Raw genomic sequence first — 25,542 nt, 5'->3', positions numbered from 1 at the left:
GTAACTTTAAGTTTGAAATTATTTTCAAATAGAAATTTCAAAGACATTTAGGGTTTTATGTTAAAGACGATCAATAATATTGTCCCAAACTATCTTTTTCATTTTTGTCAACAGTTACTTCTGTAAGTTATCTGTAGATAAGTTATCTGTAGATATCTGGTGTCCGTCAACACCCAGGAGAAAGCTCATGCTCTCCTGACACCTTACTTTCCTCATATTCTTTCAGGTAGCAGTGGTTGAACTGTTTCCAAGACAAAAAAGAAAAAAAAAAAAAAAAAGTTAATTTTTTGGGGCAAGAGGAGGAATACAATAAACAAAAAAGTATTCAAATTCTATTTTGACACTGTAGAAGTTCAAAGTATAGAAAAGTCTGGCTAACAACATGTACTGTAAGATTACTGATACATTAAAAATGCGAGTTTTCCTGCTTATTGGTTTTGACTAATAACCACGGTCCAAAGTACAGATTCCAAAGTATCCCTCTGCTCTAAATAAACTACTTGCTAAGATGCAGCAAAAAACCAGCATCTCAACATTTAGCTCATTATTGACTCAGCCTAAATGAGGAAAAGCTTCAGATATTCCAGGAATTTAAATACAGTCATTGCCAAATAAGATGTGTGGCATTTGCCCCATTCCCTCTTATGACTGAGTATGTCTGTGTTTCTCATGAGATGAGGGCGTACTTTTTTACCAATTTAGAGAAAAGGGGGCTTTATTTAAACCACTTGAAAGAATTTGTCTATAAGAAGGAAGACCAGCACCTTATTCTCAAACTAAGTGACCGTTGACATGTAGAAGATCAAACATAGACTAAGACTACTCAATGCTAATACTAATTTTGTCAGTTAAAGAGAGAGAGATTTGAAGCATCCTAAAATTTGAGGGATATTAGACAAAAATTCATAACATCTTAAATGGGTCAGCATAGACAACTCAAGTGGTATTCCCTCTTGAACCAATTTGTCTGAGAAGTCTGTGTGGCAAGGTGAGGTGACTCCAGCAGAGAGAGATTGTGGTATGCCAACAGGCAGAAATAAATTTCAAGGGATTATAAGAAATCACTGGGATATGGTGCCATCTATGCAAATAAATATGTAATGCAACAGATTCCACTTTGTGGGGGAGGTTGGAAATCTATAAAGAATCCATCAAACCTTCCAATGAGAAGAGAGTCATTGTTTGGAAATATGCCTAGCTAGATGTTTTGATAGTCGAAAAATAATGATAAAAAGATTCAGCTATGTTAAATGGTTTTCCCTTGGTCCTGATTTTCTTTCTTCTCTTCGATTTCCCAGTCATGAAGGAATCAGAAGTTATACAATGTCTATAGGAGAAGACAGAACTCCCAAACATTGCAAGTTACGCAGCCTATAAGTATTTATATAATTTTTATGATTGAAGGAATATTCTTAATCTTTACAAATTGGAGCTATAACATAGCTTATGCCTCACTTTCCTTGACAGAGACAGTCATATTTTCTCATATTTCAAAATGCTAGTTTGAAATTAGATGGCCTAGCCATTTGCTAGGACTTCCCTGGTGGTGCAGACAGTAAAGAATTTGCCTGCAATGCAGGAGACCCTGGCTTGATTCCTGGGTCGGTTGGGAAGATCCCCTGAATAAGGGAATTGCAACCCACTCCGGTATTCTTGGACAAGGCAGTGGCACCCCACTCCAGTACTCTTGCCTGGAAAATCCCATGGACAGAGGAGCCTGGTAGGCTACAGTCCATGGGGTCGCCAAGAGTCGGACACGACTGAGCAACTTCACTTTCACTTTTCACTTTCATTCATTGGAGAAGGAAATGGCAACCCACTCCAGTATTTTTGCCTGGAGAATCCCAGGGACGGGGGAGCCTGGTGGGCTGCTGTCTATGGGGTCGCACAGAGTCAGACATGACTGAAGTGACTTAGCAGCAGCAGCAGCCAGTATTCTTGCCAGGAGAATCCAACAGACAGAGGAGCCTGGAGGGCTACAGTCCATGGGATATCAAAGAGTTGGTTATGATTGAGCAGCTAACACACACAAACAAATTGACCTAAAACTTAATCAACCCTTTATCATTTTCATGGGTTCTTTAAATTAGAAAATTAAACACGATATATTGGGCATGCTTCTCTTTGTTCCATGAAACATGAGGCCTTCTATGAAATGACTTAAAGACAGGAGATGACTTGATGGCAAGAGGCTGGAATCATTTGAAAACTTGGTCACTCAGCATAAACCTGCTCGCTCTTGAGGTTGATGTTGGCTGTCAGATGAATCCTTTACTGTGACTCTCAGCCAGAACACCTATTAGGCCATCTCTCCTGAATTTCTTCCAAGGAGGCTGGGTTCCTAGGGTGACTGTACTGACACAAAATGAGACAATGGAAACTGTCTTTTGTATAATCTAGTCTCAGGTGTCGGAGAAGGCAATGGCACCCCACTCCAGTACTCTTGCCTGGAAAATCCCATGGACAGAGGAACCTGGTAGGCTGCAGTCCATGGGGTCGCTAAAAGTCTGGCTCGACTGAATGACTTCACTTTCACTTTCATGCATTGGAGAAGGAAATGGCAACCCACTCCAGTATTCTTGCCTGGATAATCCCAGGGACAGAGGAGCCTAGTGGGCTGCTGTCTATGGGATCGCACAGAGTCGGACACGATGGAAGCGACTTAGCAGCAGCAGCAGCAGCAGTCTCATGTGTTAAAAAAAAAAAAAAAAAAGCATTATTTCTGTCAGTTATACTTTATCGGATGGAATAATCAAAGCCTACCAAGTGTTCTAGAAGGAGTGGAAGTTAGTATAGAGTCTACTTCTTGGTGAGGAAGAGCAAGGTTTTTCAGGTTATAGGCTATTAGAAATGCCACTTCAGCCATTTTAGGAAAGTACTATTTGCCACAGTGCCTATTTTGCAGTCCAACAGCACCAGATGTCCCCATAAAAGATACTTAAAAAAACTTGAAAACATCTATTTTCTTATCAATAAAATAGGATGAGAATAAAATTAGCTACTCATTGATATGTGATGAAGACTATATGAGAGTTTTAACATATAGGGCATATTAGTTCTTAGATGTATTACAAACATATATATGACCTATCACTATTTCTTACACCTACGAAGAAGGCTTCTAAATCTGATGAAGGAAAGTGTAAATTAGCATATTCACACTACTCGCTTTTTCCTTCAGTCTCTTGAAATTTGGGTAAGATATTTATTTTGTTTAGATGGGTAATTATCAGCTTAATTGGGATTTTGAAAGGTGATTTAAGCAGATGGTATATTTGAAGTAGGAAAGAATAATTACTGTTTAATAAGAATAAAAAGTATTGAGGGCAATGAACATTTACATCATTCATTTTCCCTTTCTCACCTCAGTTAGAAACCAATCTGTAAATCTGGAAGAAAACAAATACCAGAAGGTAATAGGAACACATGCATGCACAGACATACATAGTGTGCACACATAGAGAAGAGTTTAAACTATATAAATTACTATCTCTAAATCAGTACAATGGTGCTTTGGGCCATCTGACAGATTAACCAAACCACTCTGTTATGGGAATCAAACTCTGTCATGCTAGCTACTCCTACCCGATTTAGCATAGCTTTGAAATGCAACTTCATCAGGCACTCTGTTTATCGTATCTAGTCCCTTAAATCTATTTCTCACTTCCACTGTATAGTAACAAGGGATTTGATTTAAGAGTTGACTCATTGGAAAAGACTCTGATGCTGGGAGGGATTGGGGGCAGGAGGAGAAGGGGATGACAGAGGATGAGATGGCTGGATGGCATCACTGACTCAATGGACGTGAGCCTGAGTGAATTCCGGGAGTTGGTGTGGACAGGGAGGCCTGGTGTGCTGCGAATCATGGGGTCGGAAAGAGTCGGACACGACTGAGCGACTGATCTGATCTGATCTGATCTGAATGATCTAATGGTTTCCCCCACTTTCTTCAATTTAAGTCTGAATTTGGCAATAAGGAGTTCATGATCTGAGCCACAGTCAGCTCCCAGTCTTGTTTTTGCTGACTGTATAGAGCTTCTCCACCTTTGGCTGCAAACAATATAATCAATCTGATTTCCGTGTTGACCATCTGGTGAGATCCATGTGTAGAGTCTTCTCTTGTGTTATTGGAAGAGGGTGTTTGACCAGTGCGTTCTCCTGACAAAAGTCTGTTAGCCTTTGCCCTTCTTCATTCCATACTCCAAGGCCAAATTGGCCTGTTACCCCAGGTGTTGCTTGACTTCCTACTTTTGCATTCCAGTCCCCTATAATGAGAAGGACATCTTTTTTGGGTGTTAGTTCTAAAAGGTCTTGTAGGTCTTCACAGAACCATTCAACTTCAGCTTGTTCAGCATTACTGGTTGGGGCATAGACTTGGATTACTATGATACTGAATGGTTTGCCTTGGAAATGAACAGAGATCATTCTGTCACTTTTGAGATTGCATCCAAGTACTGCATTTCGGACTCTTTTGTTGACCATGATGGCTATTCCATTTCTTCTAAGGGATTCCTGACCACAGTAGTAGATATAATGGTCATCTGAGTTAAATTCACCCATTCCAGTCCATTTTAGTTTGCTGATTCCTAGAATGTCGACATTCACTCTTGCCATCTCTTGTTTGACCACTTCCAATTTGCCTTGATTCATGGACTTGACATTCCAGGATCGTATGCAATATTGCTCTTTACAGCATCGGACCTTGCTTCTATCACCAGCCATATCCACAACTGGGTATTGTTTTTGCTTTGGCTCCATCCCTTCATTCTTTCTGGAGTTATTTCTCCACTGATCCCCAGTAGCATATTGGGCATCTACCAACCCGAGGAGTTCCCCTTTCAGTATCCTATCATTTTGCCTTTTCATACTGTTCATGGGGTTCTCAAGCCAAGAACACTGAAATGGTTTGCCATTTCCTTCTCTAGTGGGCCACATTCTGTCAGACCCTTCCACCATGACCCTCCCATCTTGGGTGGCCCAACACGGCATGGCTTAGTTTCATCGAGTTAGACAAGGCTGTGGTCCGTGTGATCAGATTGACTAGTTTTCTGTGATTATGGTTTCAGTGTGTTTGCCCACTGATGCCCTCTTGCAACACCTACTCTCTTACTTGGGTTTCTGTTACCTTGGATGTGGGTTATCTATTACCTTGGACATGGGGTATCTCTTCAAGGCTGCTCCAGAAAAGCGCAGCTGCTGCTCCTTACCTTGGATGAGGGATATCTCCTCACAGCCGCCTCCCCTGACCTATGATGTGTGGTAGCTCCTCTCAGCAAGCCCTGTGACCTCGGGCGTGGGGTAGCTCCTCTCGGCCACCACCCCTGACCTCGAACAAGGTCATCCCCATGGAAAAGAAATGCAAAAAAGCAAAATGGCTGTCTGAGGAGGCCTTACAAATAGCTGTGAAAAGAGGAGAAGCAAAAAGCAAAGGAGAAAAGGAAAGATATAAGCATCTGAATTCAGAGTTCCAAAGAATAGCAAGGAGAGATAAGAAAGCCTTCTTCAGTGATCAGTGCAAAGAAATAGAGGAAAACAACAGAATGGGAAAGACTAGAGATCTCTTCAAGAAAATTAGAGATACCAAGGGAACATTTCATGCAAAGATGGGCTCGATAAAGGACAGAAATGGTATGGACCTAACGGAAGCAGAATATATTAAGGAGAGGTGATAAGAATACACAAAAGAACTGTACAAAAAAGATCTTCATGACCCAGATAATCATGATGGTGTGATCACTCACCTAGAGCCAGACATCCTGGAATGTGAAGTCAAGTGGGCCTTAGAAAGCATCACTATGAACAAAGCAAGTGGAGGTGATGGAATTCCAATTGAGCTATTTCAAATCCTGGAAGATGATGCTGTGAAAGTGCTGCACTCAATATGCCAGCAAATGAGGAAAACTCAGCAGTGGCCATAGGACTGGAAAATTTAGTTTTTACTCCAATCCCAGAGAAAGGCAATGCCCAAGAATGCTCAAACTACCACACAATTGTACTCATCTCATACGCTAGTAAAGTAATGCTCAAAATTCTCCAAGCCAGGCCTCAGCAATACGTGAACCATGAATTTCCAGATGTCCAAGCTGGTTTTAGAAAAGGCAGAGGAACCAGAGATCAAATTGCCAACATCTGCGGGATCATGGAAAAACCAAGAGAGTTCCAGAAAAACATCTATTTCTGCTTTATTGACTATGCCAAAGCCTTTGACTGTGTGGATCACAATAGACTGCGGAAAATTCTGAAAGAGATGGGATTACCAGACCACCTGACCTGCCTCTTGAGAAACCTATATGAAGGTCAGGAAGCAACAGTTAGAACTGGACATGGAACAACAGACTGGTTCCAAATAGGAAAAGGAGTATGTCAAGGCTGTATATTGTCACCGTGTTTATTTAACTATATGCAGAGTACATCATGACAAATGCTGTACTGGGAAAAGCACAAGCTGGAATCAAGATTGCTGGGAGAAATATCAATAACCTCAGATATGCAGATGAAACCACCCTTATGGCAGAAAATGAAGAGGAACTAAAAAGCGTCTTGATGAAAGTGAAAGAAGAGAGTGAAAAAGTTGGCTTAAATCTCAACATTCAGAAAACGAAGATCATGACATCTGGCCCCATCACTTCATGGGAAATAGATGACGAAACAATGGAAACAGTGTCAGACATTGTTTTCGGAGGCTCCAAAATCACTGCAGATGGTGAGTTTAGCCATGAAATTAAAAGATGCTTACTCCTTGGAAAGAAAGTTATGACCAACCTAGATAGCATATTGAAAAGCAGAGACATTATTTTCCCAACAAAGGTCCCTGTAGTCAAGTCTATGGTTTTTCCAGTGGTCATGTATGGATGTGAGAGTTGGACTGTGAACAAAGCTGAGCACTGAAGAACTGGTGCTTTTGAACTGTGATGTTGGAGAAGATTCTTGAGAGTCCCTTGGACTTTAAGGAGATCCAACCAGTCCATCTAACAGAGATCAGTCCTGGGTGTTCTTTGGAAGGACTGATGCTAAAGCTGAAACTCCAATACTTTGGTCACCTCATGCGAAGAGCTGACTCATTGGAAAAGACTCTAATGCTGGGAGGGATTGGGGGCAGGAGGATAAGGGGACAACAGAGTTTGTTATGTCTGGATGGCATCACCGACTTGATGGACATGAGTTTGAATGAACTCCAGGAGTTTGTGATGGACAGGGAGGCCTGGCGTGCTGCAATTCTTGGGGTTGCGAAGAGTAGAACATGACTGAGCAACTGAACTGAACTGATATGCAAGTAAATTATAATCTACATAACTCATAGTGCAAAATTACTGACAACATATCTAGAAGTAAAAATTTGAAAAATAAACTTACTAAAATGTCCATTTGGCTACAGAAAAAAATTATTAGCTATTCTTAGGAATCTATTTGCATTTGGATTCCTTGTTTCTCATTGTATTTAGATGAAGCAATGACTGTTCTGAAATAGTTTTCATGAAGCTTCATGACTCAAGTGCAGCTTTATCTTAACTCCCTGTTAAAGGGTGCCTTAATTTCAGTTCCTATAGATTTTCCTTTTGTTAGGAATTGAAAAGTAATGACCTTATTTACAAACATTACTTTTCAGAGAAGTGGGATTAGCAGTGGCCACAGGACTGGAAAAGGTCAGTTGTCATTCCAATCTTATCAAAGGGCAATGCCAAAAAATGTTCAAACTACTGTACAATTGCACTCATTTCACATTCTAGCAAGGTAATGCTCAAAATCATCGAGCTAGGCTTCCGCAGTACTCAAACTGAGAACTTCCAGATGTACAAGATGGATTTAGAAAAGGCAGAGGCACGAAAGACCAAACTGCTAACATTCGTTGGATGATAGAGAAAGTAAGGGAATTCAAAAAAGCACCTACTTCTGATTCATTGACTACGCAAAGGCCTTTAACTGTGTGGATCACAACAAACTATGGACAATTCTTAAAGAGAAGGAAATACGAGACGGTCTTACCTGTCTCCCGAGAAACCTGTGCAGGTCAAGAAACAACAGTTAGAACAAGACATAGAAAAATGGACTGGTTCAAAATTGGGAAAGTAGTATGTCAAGGCTGTATATTGTCACCCTGTTTTAGTACATCATGCTAAAGGCAGGACCAGATGAATCACAAAAGGGACACAAAACTACTGGGAGAAATACTGACAACCTCAGATATGCAGTTGATACTATGCTAATGGCAGAATGCAAAGAGAACTAAAGAGACTCCTGATGAGAGTGAAAGAGAGAGTGAAAAAGCTAGCTTAAAACTAAACATTCAAAAACTAAGATCATGGCATCTGGTTCCATCACTTCAAGGCAAATAGAAGGGGAAAAAGTGAAAGCAGTGACAAATTTTATTTTCTTGGGCTCCAAAATCACTGTGGACAATGACTGTAGCCACAAAATTAAGACACTTGTTCCTTAGAAGGAAGGTTATTATAAACCGAGACAACGTATCAAAAAAAGCAGAGAAATCACTTAACTGACAAAGGTCCATATAGTCAAAGCTATGGTTTTTTCCAGTAGTCATATACAGATGTGAGAGTTGGACCACAAAAAAGGCTGAGTGCCAAAGAATTGATGCTTTCAATTGGTGCTGGAGAAGACTCTTAAGAGTTCCTTGGATTACAAGGAGACCAAACGAGCCAATCCTAAAAGAAATCAACCCTGAATATTAATTGGAAGGACTCATGTTGAAACTGAAGCTCCAATACTTTGGCCACCTGCTATAAAGAGCTGACTCATTGGAAAAGACCTTGATCCTGGGAAAGATTGAAGGCAAAAGAAGAAGGAGGCGGCAGAGGATAAGATGGTTGGATGGCATCACCAACTCAATGGACATGAGTTTGAGTGAACACTGGGAAATAGTGAAGGACAGGAAAGCCTGCTGTGCTGCAGTGCATGGAGTGGCAAGGAGTTGGACACAACTGAACTACAACAAAAATGGGAAGAAAGTCTCCGGAAAACATCTTCTGAAATGGCATTAAATTCTCAGAAATCTCATGCTGAACATTGCAAAATATTTCCCCTTCAGTGTAAAATATTTAAAGTTGATTTATGGATATTATATGTATTAAATGTGTATAAATGTGATTTTAAACATTGTAGGAAATCAGGCAATGATTTTTTTTTTTCTCTTAGAGACTCAGAGACATACATCACACTAAATAGGCTGAAAAGATATCCTAAGAATTAATGGCCATTTAAATCTCTACTCAGGAATTAATGCATTTAATTAAAAATGTGAAGTCACTAATAGAGAAAATAATGTAATTTAAATGGCCAAATACAAAAAAAAAATCTGGATTTAAAAAAGAATATTTTGTATCACTGTGTCCTAATCTCTTTAATGAACAATTTAATATATAAAATACTTAAGAAATACTAATATTAATGATGTCATTTTAAATTAAGATATTCAAGACAGGGACAAGTAGAAGGGAAAAAAGAGACTGGATTAATCCCTGTAGCCAAGTGGAAAGAAATTAAAGTTAGCAACCAGGATACTAGGATTTTCTGCCTCTGCAGGTTGCTAGGCAACCTTATTTTACTTATCTCCAATACATAAACACCAGTTCTCCTGATCTTCCTTATAGAATGGTTTGAAATGCCCCACTAAAACACAGCGTGGCATGGGGAGTTTCTATTTCAATTTCCTCTCCTCTCGTCTCTGGGAGGAAGTAAGCATTCAGCAGATTCTTTACCATCTGAGGCACCAGGGAACCAACTGAGTGATTAACACTAGTTCTTATGCATTCAGCAGCAAACAGGCATTTCTGCACTCCTCACAAGCGGGGTCTGGGCTTCCCATAACCCTCTTCCTACTCCTGCTGGCCCTCCAACCAGCCAAGGTGGCTTGTCTTCCCTTTGTTGAATTCCAGGGTCAATAGGAAGCTTGAACTGTTCATTCCTCATGGAAGTCTCTGCCTTATGCTCTCCTCCCACAATCATGGCTTTAATCTCCCTTTTCCTCTGAGTCACTCCCAGGGGCACAAGCCCTGACCTGATTACTTTTCTTCCTTTCTGATTCCAGGCGGATCTTTCTTAGAGTCTTGATTGTATAGGAGTCTTTCTGCCACCCTCCAGTTAGTTATCAGTGAGAATTGCTCCACATGTACATGTATTTTTGATATGTTCATGGGGAGAGATAAATTCTGTGTTCTTTTACTTTGCCATCTTGGGTAGTGAATAGTGACTGTCACTCAGTAGTGTCTGACTCTTTGTAACCCGATCAACTGTAGCTCACTAGGCTCCTCTGTCCACGGAATTCTCCAGGCAAGAATATTGGAGTGGGTTGCCATTCCATTCTCCAGGGGGCCTTCCAGACCCAGGCATCAAACCCAGGGCTCCTGCAATGCAGGCAGTTCAGTTCAGTTCAGTCGCTCAGTCGTGTCCGACTCTTTGCAACCCCATGAATTGCAGCACACCAGGCCTTCTTGTCTATCACCAACTCCCGGAGTTCACTCAAACTCACGTCCATCAAGTCAGTGATGCCATCCAGCCATCTCATCCTCTGTCCTCCCTTTCTCCTCTGGCCCCCAATCCTTCCCAGCATCAGAGTCTTTTCCAATGAGTCAACTCTTCGCATGAGGTAGCCAAAGTACTGGAGTTTCAGCTTTAGCATCATTCCTTCCAAAGATCACCGAGAACTGATCTCCTTTAGAATGGACTGGTTAGATCTCCTTGCAGTCCAAGGGACTTTTAAGAATCTTCTTCAACACCACAGTTCAAAAGCAGCAATTCTTTGATGCTCAGCTTTCTTCACAGTCCAACTCTCACATCCATATATGACCACTGGAAAAACCATAGCCTTGACTAGAAGGACCTTTGTTGGCAAAGTAATGTCTCTGCTTTTAAATATGGTGTCTAGGTTGGTCATGACTTTCCTTCCAAGGAGTAAGCGTCTTTTAATTTCATGGCTGCACTTACCATCTGCAGTGATTTTGGAGCACAAAAAAATAAATTCTGACACTGTTTCCACTGTTTCCCCATCTATTTGCCCTGAAGTGTTGGGACGAGATACCATGATCTTAGTTTTCTGAATGTTGAGCTTTAAGCCAACATTTTTACTCTCCTCTTTCAGTTTCATCAAGAGGCTTTTTAGTTCCTTTTCACTTTTTGCCATAAGGGTGGTGTCATCTGCATATCTGAGGTTACTGATATTTCTTCCAGCAATCTTGATTCCAGCTTGTGCTTCTTCCAGCCCAGCGTTTCTCATGATGTACTCTGCATATAAGTTAAATAAGCAGGATGACAATATACAGCCTTGACGTCCTCCTTTTCCTATTTGGAACCCGTCTGTTGTTCCATGTCCAGTTCTAACTGTTGCTTCCTGATCTGCATATAGGTTTCTCAAGAGGCAGGTCAAGTGGTCTGGTATTCCCATCTCTTGAAGAATTTTCCACAGTTTATTGTGATCCACATAGTCAAAGGCTGCCTGCAATGCAGGCAGACTCTTTACCAATTAAACCAGCAGGAATTCTTCTCTAAAATACTCTTTTTAACTTATTCCTTTAAATAGCCAGTTCCTCAAATGCTCTTGGAATCAACTTCTACATTTTATTGAGTTCTTACTACTTAAATAAAAATTTGACACGTGTTCATTTCTGGTATGAGTCACCATGTTAGCATTTTCAAAGTTTACTTTAGCACTATCTTAATATTTTCTAAATTCTCATTATGCCTTCAATAAATATTTTAAAATTTTACATCATCACTGCCAGCACTGTATTTTAAAAATGTAAAAGCATTATATTAAGCAAAAAGTATTATCATAAGCAGGGGAGATAGTCAGTGGTAAAGAAAATGGGTTAATTGCTCTCTGAATTTCACCACTACCATGCACTAACTGTGTGATCGAAGAGAGAAAGTAATAAAACACACAACTGCTCTAGGATTCAGTTCCCTCATTTCTGAAGTAGTATAATAATTATCACTAAATTTCTCTATTAGGGATAGTATTAACCAGTCTGATGATCGCTCTTTAAATCTTGCTTCTTTTGGTTTGTTCATTCTTGTTGTTGTTAAGTCACTCATTCACGTCCAACTCTGCCACACCATGGACTGCAGCATGCTAGACTTCCCTGTCCTTCCCATCTCCCAGAGTTTGCTCAAACTCATGTCCATAGAGTCAGTGATGCCAGCCAACCATCTCATCCTCTGTCATCCCCTTCTCCTCCTGCCTTTAAGCTTTCCCAGCATCTAATGAGTTAGCTTTATATTAGGTAGCCAAAATATTGGAGCTTCAGTTTCAGCATCAGTCCTTTCAATGAATATTCAGGTTGATTTCCTTTAAGATTGACTGCTTTGATCTCCTTGTTCATTCTTAGGTCTTCATAATACTCAATTCCCAACACCTTTTAATCCAGACATCCCAAGTTCAGTTCATGTTAAATACAATAAAATATGGCTGTATTCATTACCTTTGAAGTGTCAATTGCTCAGTCACATCTGACTTTTTGTGATCCTATTGCCTATAGCCCACCAAGGCTCCTCTGTCCATGGGGATCTCCAGGCAAGAATACTGGAGTTGGTTGCCATTCCCTTCTTCGGGGTATCTTGTTGACCCAGGGATCAAACCTCGGTTTCCTCCATTGCAGGCAGATTCTTTACCATCTGATCTACCAGGGAAACCCTTCATTACTTTTATTTCCTGTCAAATTGGTGGGCAAACCATACCCTCCCTCACATTTCAAAAGGAAGCCTCTTAAGAGAAATTTCAATTTACTATTCACAGATCCTTTAGCATATATTTGAATCAACTCTTAAATCATCAAAGGAGTGGCTAAAGTGGAAACAAAATAACTACCTAATAAAGGACCATTTCAGAGAAGGCAATGGCACCCTACTCCAGTACTCTTGCCTGGAAAATTCCATGGACAGAGGAGCCTGGTAGACTGCAGTCCATGGGTTGGCAAAGAGTCGGACACTACTGGGTGACTTCACTTTCACTTTTCACTTCCATGCATTGGAAAAGGAAATGGCAACCCACTCCAGTGTTCTTGCCTGGAGAAGCCCAGGGATGGGGGAGCATGGTGGGCTGCCGTCTATGGGGTCACACAGTGTTGGACACAACTGAAGTGACTTTAGCAGCAGTAGCAGCAGCAAAGGACAGTTTGAAATATGGTTCTGATGGGCATATCACCAGAATTTGACACTAGTTCTTATAATGGAAATGGGAAGAAAGTAGCTAAATCAATCATTCAATGAAATAAAATCTTCTAAACCAATGGAATCACACTAGGGCCCAACTCTGACTTCCTGAATTAGTACTATGAGTATGGTACTAAATAATCTGTATCTCTATACTTTTAATAGTTACACAAATAAGTCTAATAATTAGCCTTATTTTTTTAAATCATTGGATATCTACAGTGATGCATTGTAGACCCCAAATTGCAAATGACATCTTATTTCACTCATTCATTTCACAGATATACATTAAATATATACTCTATATGAGGTCTTATGCCATATAGTATATTTACATTATTCCACAAGTGTTTGAAAGTTTCCCCTAATAGTTAGGAAAGTGAAATCCTAAAGTGAAAGTCACTCAGTCGTGTCCACCTCTTTGTGACCCCAAGGACTGTACAGTCCATGGAATTCTCCAGGCCAGAACACTGGAGTGGGCAGCCTTTCCCTTCTTCAGAAGACCTTCTCAACTCAGATCACCCACATTGCAGGCAGATTCTTTACCAGCTGAGCCACAAGGGAAGTCCAATAGTTATGGCAGGGTATTATTTAATAAAGTTATAAGCTACTCACATCCAAGGAGTGGTGGCTGCGCAGGCACAGGAGGGCCGAGAGGAGATACTCCATGTTCAAGATCAGGAGGGGAGGCCATGAGGAGATATCCCTCGTCCAAGGTAAGGAGCAGCGGCTGCGCTTTGTTGGAGCAGCTGTGAAAAGATACCCCACGATTAGGTAAGAGAAACCCAAGTAAGATGGTAGGTGTTGCAAGAGGGCATCAGAGTGCAGACACACTGAAACCATAATCACAGAAAACTAGTCAGTCTGATCACACGGACCATAGCCTTGTCTAATTCAGTGAAACTAAGCCATGCCATGTGGGGCCACCCAAGATGGGAGGGTCATGGTAGAAAGGTCTGACAGAATGTGGTCCACTGGAGAAGGGAATGGCAAACCACTTCAGTATTCTTGGCTTGAGAACCCCACAAACAGTATGAAAAGGCAAAATGATAGGATACTGAAAGGGGAACTCCTCGGGTCGGTAGATGCCCAATATGCTACTGGGGATCAGTGGAGAAATAACTCCAGAAAGAATGAAGGGATGGAGCCGAAGCAAAAACAATACCCAGTTGTGGATATAACTGGTGATAGAAGCAAGGTCTGATGCTGTAAAGAGCAATATTGCATATGAACCTGGAATGTCAGGTCCATGAATTAAGGCAAATTGGAAGTGGTCAAACAGGAGATGGCAAGAGTGAACGTCAACATTCTAGGAATCAGCAAACTAAAATGGACTGGAATGGGTGAATTAAACTCAGATGACCATTATATCTATTACTGTGGTCAGGAATCCCTTAGAAGAAATGGAATAGCCATCATGGTCAACAAAAGAGTCCGAAATGCAGTACTTGGATACAATCTCAAAAGTGACAGAATGATCTCTGTTCATTTCCAAGGCAAATCATTCAATAAAATCACAGTAATCCAAGTCTATGCCCCAACCAGTAATGCTGAAAAAGCTGAAGTTGAATGGTTCTATGAAGACTTACAAGACCTTTCAGAACTAAAACCCCAAAAAGATGTCCTTTTCATTATAGGAAACTAAAATGCAAAAGTAGGAAGTCAAGCAACACCTTGGGTAACAAGCCAATTTGGCCTTGGAATATGGAATGAAGAAGGGCAAAGGCTAACAGACTTGCCAGGAGAATGCACTGGTCATAGCAAACACCCTCTTCCAACAACACAAGAGAAGGCTCTACACATGGATATCACCAGATGGTCAACACCAAAATCGGATGATTACATTCTTTGAAGCCAAAGATAGAGAAGCTCTAGGCAGTCAGCAAAAACAAGACTGGGGGCTGACTATGGCTCAGATCATGAACTCCTTATTACCAAATTCAAACTTAAATTGAAGAAAGTGGAGGAAACCACTAGACCATTCAGGTATGACCTAAATCAAATCCCTTATGACTATACAGTCGATGTGAGACATAGATTTAAGGGACTAGATCTGATAGATAGAGTGCCTGATGAACTATGGACTGAGGTTCGTGACATTGTACAGGAGACAGGGATCAAGACCATCTCCATGGAAAAGAAATGCAAAAAAGCAAAATGACTGTCTGGGGAGGCCTTACAAAAAGCTGTGAAAAGAAGAGAAGTGAAAAGCAAAGGAGAAAAGGAAAGATATAAGCATCTGAATTCAGAGTTCCAAAGAATAGCAAGGAGAGATAAGAAAGCCTTCCTCGGTGATCAATGCAAAGAAATAGAGGAAAACAACAGAATGGGAAAGACTAGAGATCTCTTCAAGAAAATTACAGATACCAAGGGAACATTTCATGCAAAGATGAGTTCGATAAAGGACAGAATGGTATGGATCTAACAGAAGCAGAAGATATTAAGAAGAGAGGTGGCAAGAATACACAGAAGAATTATACAAAAAAGATCTTCACGACCAAGATAATCACAATGGTGCGATCATTCACCTAGAGCCAGACATCCTGGAATGTGAAGTCAAGTGGGCCGTAGAAAGCATCACTATGAACAAAGCTAGTGGAGGTGATGGAATTCCAGTTGAGCTAGTTCATTTTTTTTTTTTTTTTAATACGGGCCCCGGGCGCTGAGAGGCCGGGCGGACGGGGTGAGCGGGAGGAAAAGCCGGCCGGCGCGCGACGGCCACGGCCCAGGACTGCGCCTCCAACCCCGGGCACCTGGCAGATAGAGACGCGGCCGGCGTTCCCGACTCGGGCGTCTGGGCTGTTCCCAGGCCGCGGCCGGCCGCGCTTCCTCCTGCGCGCACCGCCCCAGGCGTCCCCCCAGTTGAGCTAGTTCAAATTCTGAAAGATGATGCTATGAAAGTGCTGCACTCAATATGCCAGCAAATGTGGAAAATTCAGCAGTGGCCACAGGACTGGAAAAGGTCAGTTTTCATTCCAATCCCAAAGAAAGGCAATGCCAAAGAATGCTCAAACTACCGCACAATTGCACTCATCTCACAGGCTAGTACAGTAATGTTCAAAATTCTCCAAGCCAGGCTTCAGCAATACGTGAACTGTGAACTTCCTGATGTTCAAGCTGGTTTTAGAAAAGGCAGAGGAACCAGAGATCAAATTGCCAACATCTGCGGGATCATGGAAAAAGCAAGGAAATTCCAGAAAAACATCTATTTCTGCTTTATTGACTATGCCAAAGCCTTTGACTGTGTGGATCACAATAGACTGTGGAAAATTCTGAAAGAGATGGGAATACCAGACCACCTGACCTACCTCTTGAGAAACCTACGTGCAGGTCAGGAAGCAACAGTTAGAACTGGACGTGGAACAACAGACTGGTTCCAAATAGGAAAAGGAGGACGTCAAGGCTGTATATTGTCATCCTGCTTATTTAACTTCTATGCAGAGTACATCATGAGAAACGCTGGGCTGGAGGAATCACAAGCTGGAATCAAGATTGCTGGGAGAAATATCAATAACCTCAGATATGCAGATGAAACCACCCTTATGACAGAAAGTGAAGAGGAACTAAAAAGCCTCTTGATGAAAGTGAAAGAGGAGAGTGGAAAAAGTTGGCTTAAATCTCAACATTCAGAAAACTAAGATCATGGCATCTGGTCCCATCAATTCTTGGGAAATAGATGTGGAAACAGTATCACACTTTGTTTTTTGGGGGCTCCAAAATCACTGCAGATGGTAAGTGCAGCCATGAAATTAAAAGACACTTACTCCTTGGATGGAAAGTTATGACCAACCTAGACACCATATTCAAAAGCAGAGACATTACTTTGTCAACAAAGGTCCTTCTAGTCAAGGCTATGGTTTTTCCAGTGGTCATATATGGATGTAAGTGTTGGACTGTGAAGAAAGCTGAGCACCAAAGAATTGCTGCTTTTGAACTGTGGTGTTCAAGAAGACTCTTGAGAGTCCCTTGGATGGCAGGGAAATCCAACCAGTCCATTCTAAAGGAGATCAGTCCTGGGTGTTCTTTGGAAAGACTGATGCTAAAGCTGAAACTCCAATACTTTGGCCCCTTCATGCAAAGTGTTGACTCATTAGAAAACACCCTGATGCTGGTAGGTATTGGGGTCAAGAGGAGAAGGGGACGGCAGAGGATGAGATGGCTGGATGGTATCACCTACTTGATGGACATGAGTTTGAGTGAACTCCAGGAGTTGGTGATGGACATGGATGCCTTGCGTGCTGCAATTCATGGGGTCGCAATGAGTCAGACACGTCTGAGTGACTGGACTGACTGAACTGAACTGAACTGATAAGCTACTCAATATAAACCAGATACGTTACAAGGATTCAACATATAGCACAGAGAACATATCCAGTGTTTTATAACAACTTTATATGTAAATCTATAAATACATTGAATTACTGTGCAGCACACCTGAAACTCCTGATATCCACCATTATCCCTAGCTTTAGGACTGACTGCCTTCTAGTGTGGAACTAGTTCCCTTTTAGTATCCTAACACTACTTAACTGTTACACTGTTTCCTCAAAACAGTGTAAACTAAAAACATTTTCCACTAAATAAATAAACTTTTAAAATTTTACTTCATATATCTGTCAGTTAAAACTACCTTCAAGATTAAAAGGTAAACTTCCATAAACTACTCTACCCTGAGCCTTCTTCTCTGATTAAACTAGATTAAACAATTCTTTTGGACTATGTAATTTTGTTTCTGATTATTCTTATCCCACTATTGCAGACACTTTACTAAGTACATTTTGTTGGCTTGGCATGGCACAATGTCCCATTTTGTATCTTAGCATAGTTTAGCTATGTCATCAGACATTTTGTTAGTTGTTAGAAAATAGGCAATTTATAGAGCAAGGAAAGGAAGAGAAGGTTTGGTTTAGCTTTCTATATTAGGTGCTCTAAAAAATGGGAGAGAATTAGACCATGCATTAGGGAAAGAGGTAGAGAGAGAGTCATTTTTGCCTAAAACTAAATTAGACTGACTTCCAGTGCATAAAATTTGCTTAGTCTTTCCAAAATATTTTTCAAAATTCCTTGATTTTGTGCTTATTTGTTATTTCCTCCGTACAAGTTTTCATCTTTATTTAGAATAAAATTCTTCAGTAAGGAATATATTATGTTTGAGCAAAGCATGCCTCTACCAAATGGCAATAAGAGGAAAGGGATTAACATTCCTTCATTAGGTCAACAACGAAGTTTGAACAGGTTGATAAAATAGCATAAGACACCAATGTAATATCATGGGTGAGAGAAAATATTCAGGCCCTTTGGCAAAGTTGAATGAGTCATCAATTTATTTAAAAGCCTCACAACTCATTATAGTATTATTTAATATACACACAGGAAGTAGAGACTATAAATAGAACAACAAAGTTAAAAAAAGGAAAGATGCTCAGTGTTTCGCTTTTTTTTTTTCCCCTCCATCAGTCAGCTTAATCTTCCAATACCACAGAATCATAAAGTAGGAGAGCACCAAAAGTGCAAAATTAGCAAGAGCTAGGTCTCACACATTATATGAACCCACAGAAATGTGGTGCATTGCATATTTTTATAACAGAAGACACTAACAATAAAAGTTTAAAATAGTCTAACATAAATCCATATTTTTTACAAATGTAAAGTACTGCTGACTTCATTTTTGACTTCAGATTGATAAAAACATTTTGCATTTGTTTCCCTTTAGTTTATGAAGTATTTTTCACTGCAGTATCTCAGTTGAGCTTCATAAAATATCCTCTTTGTTGCAGGACAAGATTTACCATCCTCATCTAATCAACAGGCAAATGGATGCTCATAGTAATTTAATATTATAGTAAAAATAGGACAAGAACTCAGATAATATGATTCTCATTCTCTATTAGGCAATTTCTAACAGAGTACTAATCTATATAATAACATTCTTAACCCAGAGGGATGGTATGGGGAGGGAGGAGGGAGGAGGGTTCAGGATGGGGAACACATGTATACCTGTGGCGGATTCATTTCGATATTTGGCAAAGCTAACACAATACTGTAAAGTTTAAAACTAAAATAAAATTAAAAAAAAAAGTTTAGATCACCTACCAGATTCAAATAAAACAAAATCTATGCTCCTTTTAATGTATTATGAATGCATCCATTAAATCTGGGAAAAATTGGGAATTTTAGTTGGAAAACAAAATACATTTCTAAGAATATTAACTTTTGCTTACTTACATAAAAATTTTTATTGAGATGTATAACATATATGCAGAAAAGTACTCAAATATGTACAAATCATTATTTTCACAAAGTGAATATAGCATTCAGACCAAGAACAAAGCATGACAGCATCAAAAGTCTCCCTCTTGTCTTTTCAGTCACCGCATCCTTAAGAGTAATCACTGTCTTGACTTCTAATACCATAAATTAGATTTGCGAATTTAAAAGTATGAGATTTATTTATGCAGTTTCAAAATTTATTTTCTACAATCCACCCCAAAAGCATTATTTCTTTTAAAAGTAACTCTTTATATACTATATATCCACTGTTCTTGTTTTATTTAAGATCTGTCTTCAAATATTAGAAAAAGTATATGCTTCCCAAGATTATTTTGTTTAGATTAATCCATAAAGATGAGATATAGTTCTGCATTTTTCTAAACTCGTTCCCTCGTGTTCACAGGCCCAGTACACCTCCTGTCCAAACTTGGGAAATCCAAGCATTAGAGACCCGCCTCCACTTTCCATTTCAACCTAGTGCCCATTAATCAAAAACCCTTTTAATATTTTTATTTCACAAAATTATTTTAGGTGTTATCCATTTCTGAAACCAATATTTATTTAATAAGGATCTATCCTGCCAATATCACCTTATAAATATAAAAAACAAATTCAATAAAGAAGAATTTCAGCTGCTACTCATTTAAACCTTAAGAGTAAAATTTTTCTAGATTTATCTCATCCTGAAAATCATTAATTAAAAATCATAAATTAGAATAGTTCTCAATAGTTTTAAGTATTTGTTGATCTGGCCACATATTGAATAAATGTTGCAAAAAACCACATCATAACCAAAAAAGATCAAATCATCATCATTGTATTTGAAAAACTATCATTCTAGTCAGCTCATAGTTTTACTGACCCTAAACAAGCCAAGGTCTCTAGACATAGATTCTGCAAGAGTGGCACAGGGTTAACAGAATGAAAGTTATAATTAAGGTAACATTAAGGTTTTTGTCTTAACAGTTATCTCCCTCCTAAGAGACAACATTATAACAGAAGAATATAGAACCACAAGCCAGTGAACATATGTTTGAATCCTGGGTCCACCTATTCTTATATGGAAGTGTTATTTTATAAATCTCATTTTTTATAATTGTGAATTGTCATTAATGATGCACATTGTGTCTGCTTTGAGTCTGTATCTTGTACTTCTTTTCTATGCTCACAAATCTGGACACACATATAAGTTTTATAAATATATGCTGGTAATGAAACTGTCAAATCCTAGAGAGAAAAATTCAAAGATTAAGTCCAGATTCAGACACTAAATATACAACATTTTTCTCAAAGAAGCAGAAATACTACACTTCCTGAAAATCTATAATATCAACTGGATCAAAAACACAAGTACTAGTGAGCACTTCAATACTGCATTGGGAGGAAGTGAAGTAACTGACCTTTTAGGTTTCTGCAATCTCTCAATGAAATGACTCAGACGAGATAAATAAAAGAAGAAAAAAATGGTTCCCATTTCCATTCCTTGAGTTTACCTTTTTACAGAACAAAACAGAGAGCATATATCCCTAATAAAATACCAGTGAAAAGTGAAAGCCGTTCGTTCAGTCGTGTCCAACTCTGTGACACCGTGACTATAGAGTCCTTGGAATTCTCCAGACCAGAACACTGGAGTGGGTAGCCTTTCCCTTCTGCAGGGGATCTTCCCCACCCGGGTCTCCAGTATTGCAGGTGGATTCTTTACCAGCTGAGCCACAAGGGAAGCCCAAAAATACTGGAGTGGGTATCCTATCCCTTCTCCAGTGGATCTTCCTAACCCAGGGGTTGAACCACCTGGCCTTAAAAAACTGGACTGCTAGTAAAAGTTGCTCATATTACACCACAATTCTGACAGAATCTGTTTCCTCCTAGCTTTAACACCTGCAGTCAGAAAAAGAAAGTGAATATTGATGAGGATGCTGGTGATGAAGGTACATCACACCGACATTTGAATGACCGTAGATGTTTGACTAATAATATAACTCTCATCTTCAAAATACTTTAAATAATGGCTATGCACATGAAAAATAAAACGCATTAAATAGATCAGTATATCTCAACTTCATGTGCAGCTTTTAAAGCCCCAAACCAAAATAGCACTGGCATTTTTTATGAAGAAGGAGAAAGAAGGAAAGAAAGAGGGAGGGAGGAAAGGATGAGAATAGGACAGAGGAGACAGGAGGAGGAGTTAATGATGCCTGTTCTATCTTGGTTCCAGTTGTATACATTCACACTGTCCCTCACTCACTGAACAACACAATAACTAGTGTCTGTGGTAGGAAAACCTAACATCAGTACTGATGGGGAGGTTCAGAGAGAAGGAAAACAGAGATAAATGAATCACCTTCCATCAAGAAGAAGAACAGAGTCAGCTAAGATCCGGTGGAGAAAGATTATCATTAGGAAAAGATAAATGACACTCCTTTTTGGATTCTGGTACTGAATATCCAGGGTATGGCCCACTTGGGCAGTTTTTCCCCATTCTTTTTCTGGACTTGGCTTGTGTGGTGCCCTATGCTGTGCCTGACAGTCTGACATTTCCCTCATTCAAATAATAACTGCATTTGGCCCCCTTTATTAACAGTAGCAGCAAACAGGCTTCAAAGACTGACTCAGACCATGGACACAGCATTTCTTTGACTATTTCCCCCAGCACAGTGGAATTTTTTAATGTTATTAGAAATCTCAAATTTCATACTTCATAATACAAAATTGACATGTTTAGACTATAACATTTAAGTCCTATTTAAATAATGCAGAAGTGAGATTTTAAATATGAAAATATAAACATTCTAGACACTTCCATAGATGGCTAATACATGCAAGTTGCCATTTTGGCCTCCCAATCATGATACACATCACAGTGGATCTTGCCACTCCTGTCACTTGAACTGGGATGAGACTGTCACTCCCGAATAGCAAACCCTCTTTCTATAGATGAATTTTACTTGCTATTGCTGCTCCTGACCATGCTAGAGTAAATAAAATAAACAACAGGTATGACAAGTTAAATAGCAAAATTGTATGTTCTGAAATATTTAGACAGAGGTCAGATTACCAGTGTAGTATGAGAAATAAAACAGATATTAGTCACTTTTTTATCAAACGAGCAGTTTTTTTTTTCATACCAAAGCCAAGAAAAACTAAAGATATTTACCAATGCCCAAATAATAAATAGAGTGAAAAGAAAAATCTATTCCAAGAAGTTGAACAAACATTTTGCAAAGCTTGGGTATTCCATTTATATTTGAGTATATTTAATGATTAAAATTAATATCTTGAGTTAAGAGTGCCAGGGGACATATTTAATGCAGGGAAGCAAAAGCTTCAAGGGAAATCAATTGTAAAATAATCAATACTAAAATCAGTACTCTGAGCAAATATTCACTCAAATACTAAGGTTTGGTAATAAGGGCCCAAAGCAAAAACAGACGTATTGGCCCACATTAGCTTGTAAGAGCAGATGCAGAAAAGGATCCCAAATAGACTTACATTGGAATATACTATTTTAACTAAGCTATTTAAGGAAAATTATGCCTTGTGAAGATAAAAATGAGCACTTACTTCAGAAATGTTATATCTTCTATATTTCATTGTACATGAAGAAGGCAGCTGAACAAGAACTATTCTTTAGAGGTTAATTTTAGCAGTGTTTACAATGTTTTGTTTTATAATGTCTTGCATTTTAGAAGTCTTCTAGGATTTGCCATGCTGATTCTAGTATTGTAGAGTCTGTACCTGATTACACTAATATTATAGGAAGATAATTATTGTACTGAACAAATACAATTAATGAAATCTCATGAAAAATTTCAGCATCTTTTAATGCAACATATAAGCTATGAATTGGTATAGTAGTTAACAGGAACCAAAGGAGCTGGAAGGGATAATCTACTGAAATGTGAACTCTGAAAGAATGCACAGACCAAGATGTCTCTATGAACTCTAGAAAAAGGAAGTCTGTGTATTTCTACCAAATCGCTGTGAATTCAGGTGACTAGTGTTGGCAGTTAAGTATTTGACTCCAGAATCATATGAAGTGAATCTGAATACAATTATGTGATCTTAGACAACTAATTTAAAATTGCTTCTCCTTAGTTACCCATTGTTAGAGCAGACAAATAAAGATGTTTACCTCACAGTGTTGTTATGTGGGCTAAATGAAGTAATTACAAGTGTCTGGCATATAGTAAAGAGCTTCAAAATGTTAGCTGCCATCAGCTACTAACAACTACCATTGGAAACCTCTCCTCTTTCCCTCTGGATTCAATTATGCTCACTTCTTATCAGCCTGGTTATAGGGACCCTGTGTCTATGGGTATGTGGAGATACCTATATAAATATATTTGTATCTCATACACACACATATACATAATATAGGGAGAGAGAAAGAGAGTTTCAGATATAGAGAAGAATTACAAAACCATAATACAATTATCAAAACCAAGAAATTAACCTTTGTACAGTACTCCTAACCAAAGTACAGAATTTATTCCAATTTTTACCACTTCTCCATTAACATCCTTTCCCTTGTTCCAAGATGCCACCACATTTACCTGTCTCCTTAATTTCTTCTAACTCATGACATTCTTTCAGCCTTTCATATCCTTTACACTTCTGAAGAGCACTGGACTTTGTAGAATGTCCCTCAATTTAAGTGTGTTTGTCTGATGTTTTCTTATAATTTCTCATTAAATTTTGCATTAATGGAAGGATAATACAGTGGGAATGTGCCATTTTTAGGTCATCATATGACATACCTAAAATGTATGTCATAATACATAATGTCATGTATTATGACATACATAATACATGATGTCATTATGTATTATTGGGGATGTTAACCTTGATCATTTGTCTAAGGTGGTGACTGGCAGGATTCTCCTGTGGAAATTTACTATTATTCCATTTCTTTCTTTCTTTCTTTTTTCCTGGGCTTTTTATTTTATTGTATTTTATACTTTACAATATTGTATTGATTTTGCCATACATCAACATGAATCCACCACGGGTGTACACATGTTCCCCATCCTGAACCCCCTCCCACCTCTCTCCCCATACCATCCCTCTGGGTCATCCCAGCGCACCAGCCCCGAGAATCCCGTATCATGCATCAGACCTGGACTGGCAATTCATTTCACATATGATACTATACATGTTCCATTTCTAATTGGTAAATATTTCAAGGGAGAAAATCAAGCTATGCACATATCCTGTTTGTGCTTTAATTTTTACATGCTCTTTTAGTAGGATCTTGCCTATGATGGTGATTATTATGGTGTTATAAGAGTGATTATTTAATTTTCTCACTTATTACATATTTATTAATTAGAAATTCTCTCCAGGAATTTTTTTCAATTCTCCATTACTTATTCAGCTACTTATATATACTCACAAAATGGAGCAGAACCCTGTGGGGCCCTCCCAAGTACAAAAGCCCCTCCTTGTCCGCTTCTCCTTCTTTGTAGAAAAGCTGAAGTCACCCAGGCCTCTCCTGAGTCACAAAGGAGTAGGCTCAAGCAGTTATTGATTAGGACAACAGAATCACAGAGTCTCCAATTCCTCTCTAAAGGATATAGATAACAGTGTCTTGTGCATATTCCTGAGTTGTTTTACAGATACTATAACTGCCACCAGAGAGATAAAGCTAACCACATGATGACTAGACTGTAGCCATGATATAAGTGCTTCATGTTGAGCAGTTATAAATCTATGGCTAGCAAAATTCCAAGAACTGGCCTCAAGAGAATGAGAATAACATTATTTCTTGTAATAATCTGCATCTTTGTGGCCAGCAAAGTAATTGAAACTTGTTATGCCCATATATGTAACTTGTTATGCCCATATATGTAAGTGGGCAACTTATGTTGTCAGCAAAGAGATGCTACAGACATGTCAACATCTTCCACTCAAAGAACTTGATGCCTTTTCTCAGCATGATCCCATAGAAATCAAATGATGTGTAACCAAGCATATTTTTAAGTGCTCCCTAAAAGTTAACATGTAATAGACTTCACCAAAATTTGGAAAACTCAGCAGTGGCCACAGGACTGGAAAAGGTCAGTTTTCATTCCAATCCCAAAGAAAGGCAATGCCAAAGAATGCGCAAACTAC

General features: G+C 39.2%; 1 long non-coding RNA gene across 1 annotated transcript; it reads right to left on the bottom strand.

Moving 5' to 3' along the window:
- Positions 1 to 31: 31 nt before the first annotated feature.
- Positions 32 to 24,165, bottom strand: LOC132343996 (uncharacterized). The gene is made up of 3 exons (XR_009493059.1): positions 23,985 to 24,165; positions 13,777 to 13,910; positions 32 to 241 (listed from the first exon to the last, which is right to left on the bottom strand). It is a non-coding gene; the product is annotated as an uncharacterized lncRNA (long non-coding RNA).
- Between the last annotated feature and the right edge of the window lie 1,377 nt (positions 24,166 to 25,542).

Source organism: Bos taurus, chromosome 26 (assembly GCF_002263795.3).
Source record: "Bos taurus isolate L1 Dominette 01449 registration number 42190680 breed Hereford chromosome 26, ARS-UCD2.0, whole genome shotgun sequence".
NCBI lineage: Eukaryota > Metazoa > Chordata > Mammalia > Artiodactyla > Bovidae > Bos > Bos taurus.
Note: the sequence above shows the minus strand (reverse complement) of the source record. Positions and strands in the feature narration are given on the sequence as shown.